This window comes from Cygnus olor, chromosome 2, assembly GCF_009769625.2.
Source record: "Cygnus olor isolate bCygOlo1 chromosome 2, bCygOlo1.pri.v2, whole genome shotgun sequence".
Classification (NCBI taxonomy): Eukaryota; Metazoa; Chordata; class Aves; order Anseriformes; family Anatidae; genus Cygnus; species Cygnus olor.
Window position 1 is genome coordinate 126571241 of NC_049170.1, and position 6267 is coordinate 126577507.

A 6267-nucleotide genomic window follows, 5' to 3' on the forward strand; every position below is an offset into this window, starting at 1 on the left:
CCATATTTTCAAGCATGCTGAAGAAAGGGTTTTCTGGTTTCTATCTTCTTGTGACTTGATGGAAGCCTACAGGAGACTGAGATGTTCAGACAGAAATTCAATGATAGCGCTGAAAGTAAAGTGACACAGCTTCCCAGATACACTCCAGAGATATTTAATAGGTTCTGTCATAATCCATATGTTCTCTTCAAAAAATAAGAATAAAAACCAGCTGCCTTACAATAAATTCTAACTGCAGTATGAGTTAATTTTAAACTGATGTAACATTCAGTCAGTTTTCATTTAAAATGACAGTGGATATCTTTGCCAGAGTAAGTGCACATTTGTAAAAACAGATGAGGAACGGTAAAATGTTTTTCCTTCAAGACAAATATTTCTTTTTAACATGGAGCTTTTCAATAATAGTGTAAGTGTTCAAGCGAAGAAAGCCTTAACATCCATTGCCATGCCAATCTATTTCCAAAGTAGTGTGCTCTTGGAGACTATTATACGGCCCTCAGGGACATGGCTGAGCAGAAATGGGGAATGGTGTCTGATGCCAACCCTGCTGGCGCTGGCCCTGGGACAACTTCCCAGCTCTGGTGGAGGTGGGGTGGTCAGCGTGGCCAGCCCTTGGTGTGCTGCCTGCTGACTCCAACCCCAGACATCAGGGAAGCAAGGAAAGTGGCAGGCCAGATTCTGTTTATTTGTTTATCCTTACTCGTTCAGACTGAAAGAGTTGCCTCTGTGAGGTTCCAAGTAATTTGGGCATTTTCAAGTATCACCCCATTTGAACAGCAAAAAATAACAAAAATACAGATCGAAGTAACCAAGATCCACATTACAAAATAGAGCAAGCAACCCACTAATAGTTCTCATTCCTCTCATTCTAACTGCTTGCAGCTTCTTAGAAAACCACAAATGCCCAAGAAAGAAAGTAGGCTTGTTGCATGCCCCAAAGATCAACAAAAAGAGCTTGGCTACCCAAAGCTAAGGTCTTTACAGGAAAAAGTCCCAACAGTACAGCATGTAAGAGAACAGTAATTATGACAGACATATAATTTAGACACATTCTGATATCTCAAAATATCTTTAAAATGATGTTTTGTCCTAGATCCGTGAAATAGCAGGTCAGACAGGTAACTGTCATATATGCCTTCTGGTGTAGACAAAAGATTTTTCCTTTCTTCCCTCCCTGAGTTGTGGCCCCAGTTCCTACAGGGATACAGCTGCAAACCTTAATCATAGTCTAACACCTGGGAACAAGGCTGATATAATCAACATTGCAAAGGCTGTCCATATTCAAATAGACAACCTGAATGGTACATACAAAAGTGCTAAACTAGCTTTGACTAGTCAAGAGAAAAGTCTGGGAGTCACTATTTGACAGATGAATAAAATAACTTAGCGTTCAGGACTGGTATTAATGCCATACAATGCTACTAACTGTTGAGAAAGAATTAGAAGCAGAGAACCCAACTATGCCAAATCCTCTATGCTCCCATCTTTTGAATACTCTCTGCATCCTGGCATCCCATCAAAAATGAAGGATGATAGTTTTCTATAATACCAATGCACTCAATACAATTATTAGGCATGAAGTTTGCAACAAAAGAAGGAGGAATGTTTTGATCTAGAATGTAGTTAAATTATGGAGCTCATTGGTACAGCATGTTCAGAAAGCCAAAGGCCCAAACTGGCTCATAAAGGGACCAGACAAGTTCCTAGAAGATAAGTCCATAAATATAATAGTTTATATTGAAACATGGAATCAGAAAACTCTAAATTTTTAATTCCTGTAAACTATGAAAATATACTAATGGGTGGATTGTTTCCAGTGACTATACTCTATATACTCTTCTTCAAGTATTTGAAACTGACACTGTTAAAGACACTGTGCTGAGTTAACAGATCTTTGGTACAAACAATATGGAAACTCCTATGTTTTTGAGTGGGTGGTGGGAGTGTAAGAATGAGCAGAAGAAACTACTTTTCATAAGCAGAAAATGCAAAGCCAACTTCAATTTTTTAAGAAAAGTTTTTGTGAATAAGTCAAAATGGTTCATGGAGAACCTTGCTATCCCAAAAATGACATGCAAATTTGGCTTCCCCCCGTGACAGGTTAACTAAACCTTGAATGGATGACCTATCTTAACTCTAAAATAATTGTTTTTACTGTGTAAGCTCCTGACTATGCAAACATTATACACATGCTTACCTTCAAGCATGTGAGTGCTCCCTTGAGAGCCATGTATCTTTTTTTTTCTGCTGTTGATATGATGTCCACTGGGTTCAGAGTTCAGTAAAGTGGACATGTCACACATAGATGGTCATTATACAACACTCTTTTGATGGTTAAGGAATCTACCACAAATCTTTCCGACCAAAATTAAAAAAAAAAAAAGCAAGCAATAGCAATGTAGCAATGCCAGGACAGTGAATACAGGAGCAACAACACTGTATCAACACCAGACTAGGGTTAACCCAAATTATGTAATTTACTTGACTGGTAAAACAAATCCTCTTGTTTTGAGGAGATGTAAAGGCAAGTATTGTTTAGCTGTTAGGCTGGTTGGCAATGCAAAAAGATTTTCTTTTATTTTCCATTTCTCCTTGCCTGTCTCTTCTATCTCTTTCTCTGACTTTTTTTAACCACATGTACCATAACAAATCCATGCAGCTTAAGATCTCTGGATCACACAGGAGCCTGAGAGGAAACAAGACTCCTGATGATTCTTGCCACCCTTGGTAGCAAACTGCAGAAAAATGTGGCTGTTCAAGACATTTCCTTGCTTGCATCTATTCAGCCACTTTGGCGTACAATACAGAATACCAGTATATTTCATAGAACCTCTTCTGTAGTTAATTCTTACAAGAATGGAAACTTCTGGGCAAAGGACAGATCAATTTACACTGAAAACTGACACCTTAGCAAATACTCTGACACTACTCTGTAAAGTATTTCTCAGACCTTTTTAATGGCCTGCTGGCTAGATATGATGCACATTGTCAAAATATAAAGGGCAGTGAATTAGTGTTATTAGGTTAAAGAAAAAAAAAAGTTAAATCTAAACACTTACTTGAATAGGAAGAATACCCTTTACTTGGACTAGATATTTTATGTTCCAGTTATATTCAAGTGTCTAGAAAGTGTCATCATTTAAATCAAATGTTTCAGATTTCTTTTAACTGGAAGCCTGTTGAATGATGTTAGTTTATTCTGAAAGGCACACTGTCTGAAAATGAATGCCCTGCGCCTGCCTGGCACCTTCTTTCTGAAGTCTAAAATGCACTTTGCAAGGCTGCAAGAGCCTTGTGGTACAGAGAAGCTTTGCAGGGACTTGTGGCAGAAAGAGAAGCAAAGGCTGTGAAGGATGTGTAGGAAGTTCTTAGCAGCTGGGAGTGGAATAGAGCTCAGGACTGCTGGCTCCTACAGTCATGCTTCAGCCAGAGGACTCTTGCTCCTCCTCATCTACTGTAGGCATTACATTTTGTTATTTATTGACTGCTAACTGTGCAAACAGAGATTCAGTTACTGCCATCTACTACAGTTAATTAGTACGGGGAAGGGCTGTAGCACATGTTGCAAAGGAAGTCAGATGATTCCACCACAGTGCTTCCTTTTGACCTTGAAATCTATAATTCTATGAGAACTATAAAGAAAGCCCTACAGACATCATTAGGAACCTTAGCTAGTTCAGGGAACTCTGCACAATACTGCTCAGGTCAGAGCTGCCTTGAACTTTGAACACTGTGGTTTACAGGGCATGATGGCCATCGCACAAGAAGAAATTTAGTAAGTGACCTTGTGATGCCCATGTCACTGTTTTCCAGACTGCATTTGTCTATCTTACCTCTGGGTAGCAATACTTATCTGTCCCCTCTCCGGATGGCACAGCACCTACTCTTCGCATTTATGTAGAGCACGTAATAACTAGAGTCCGAGTACATGTGTAAATGTGTTGACAGAGATCTAGGTTGTCTGGGCTTTCCATGATGGTCTACATTAGTGTTGATGATAACTCCTGACCTGATAAAAAGAAGCTTTCAATTGTGTATGTGAAGCTTGGCCCATGCCTGTTACAAGAATGGACTTCTGTCCTGGAAAATCCAAACGAAAATGTTTATAAGGAAGTCAGTAAGGTAGAATAAATCCCTCTAATTGAGTAACCTAATCTTTCAAACAATCTTTCTCAATGCAATGCTATTTACTTTGGATTTGGAGTAAAAAGGGAGTTAAAGGACTGATGGGGCTTTAGGTTTCCCAATAAACTAGTGGCATTGTAGAAAAGGGGCAGAGTATGAGGTGATATTTATAGAATATAAAACATCTGTTAAAAAGCATGAAAAGAGAGCTATGCAGCAATGTTCATTATTTCACTGTGGGAACTCCTGTGGAAACACAATTCAGATATAAAGACACTCAGTGGATGCTGTAGAATGATAGAGAAGAAGCAGCAGTTGGTTTGCAGCTGCCCCTACAGAAGAATGCTCTGCAGAGCTCCAGGGGACAGACTTGTGAATGTACCTCTCTGCACCTATGAGCTATATGCACTAAAATCCATTACTTTTAACTTCCTGCACTTCCATATATTCTTTGGGTGTCCAGAGTCTGGAAAGTCCAGTATACAACCCCAGGACATGGCCCTACTGTTCCCCAGTCTCTCATGCAACCCTGTGCCTCATGCTCTTCCTCCCCACAACACATGCTGCATGGGGATTAGACAGAGAGAAAGAACACACTTCCCCAAATACAAAGAGTGCAATTCTTCCCGTACATCTGCTTTGGCTCCTGTTCTCCTACTCTGCCACACCAGAGGTGATCACCTCTGCCTAGTTCTCCATTTTTCATTCCACTTTACTTTGCTTAATAATGTTATTCTCACTGCCTACACCCCTCTGGAGGTCCCAGAGGAGGGGACAATGTCAGCATATTACCCAGCTGTGAGAGAAGACTTGCCAGTCTAAACTTTAATTTTTTATCTGAAGAGGCATAATTTGGGAATGCTTTATTGTAGGGAGAAGGCAAATAGATTCTTCATTCACTTATGATAAGACCAGGACAACATTCGGCTTCCATTTCTACTTGCGTAAACCTGAGCCATGCACTTAAACCAGTTGGAGCTATTCCAAATTTACACCAGCGCAAGGGGGAGTACCTTGACTTTACATGTTTGTTAGTGATTTTTAGCCAGTTAAGTTAAAGCCAGTTTAACAGTTTAATTTTAAATGCATTAATACCACCAAGCCTTTTGTTTGACCACCCACTGTTCATGGCAGAATTGAAGTAGTGGTATATTTCCCAGTCCAAAAATTGACACAGATGCTTATGTAGATAAGTACTACATATACCCTTCAGTCTGTGTTCCAGTGCTACTTGGGTATTAAAAACATTAATATCAAATAAGGTATAAACAATGTGAACTAGAGTGATCCCTAGTTTACAATAAATATCTGACATGCAGTTATAAGGATTAACTGACAATCTAGTGTTTGTTTAAATTGCCTGCCAACAATGTTTTGTTCTTCTTTGAAGGATCCAATGTGTGTATAGTACCTTCTGTTAAGTCTGGATCATTCTCTTAAATGGAAAATACACCCTACTGACCTCATTCGAAATAGCTGTTTGGACAAATATAAATTTACTGCAGAACTATTTACATTTCTTAGCTCTTCTTTCTACACTATGTTTACTGAATGTGACAACTTTAAGTAGATCTAAAGTGGATAATATTTTTCATCATGTTGTTGCTTTGTTACTTTTCAGACTGCTCCTTAATTTCCAAAATGAGTAGGAATGCAATGTAAAATATAACTTACTGACATGAAGTACTGTCAGGCGGCAGTCTTCTGCCTAAGCAATAAGAAACTACTCATTCACAGCATACATATTCAGTATTTGTATCCACAGATTTCCTGTAAATTTGAGAGGCCCAAAAGAACCGTGACAGATATTCTTGTTCACAACAACAGATGCAACTGTGAGAAGGAGGCCTCATCAGTCTGCTTTGCCTTTGTGAGCACCATTCACAGTTGCTTTCTTAAGCTTGTTGCACTGCGAGTCCCTAGAGGACATATGAAGCAGGTAATGTATTAGCTCTGAGCAAAGAAGAATTCATTTTTAGGGAGCAACACTCTTTCCTTGAATTTGGAGTGGTAGGTTTGGTGGTATTCAGTGTTGCTCTTGGGACGATAGCTTACAGACATACCTAGCCTGTGGCTTTTACTACAACTCTATTGAAATAAATTGGAGCTCACAGGTTGGATTTTATTTTTCTTAATTCACTC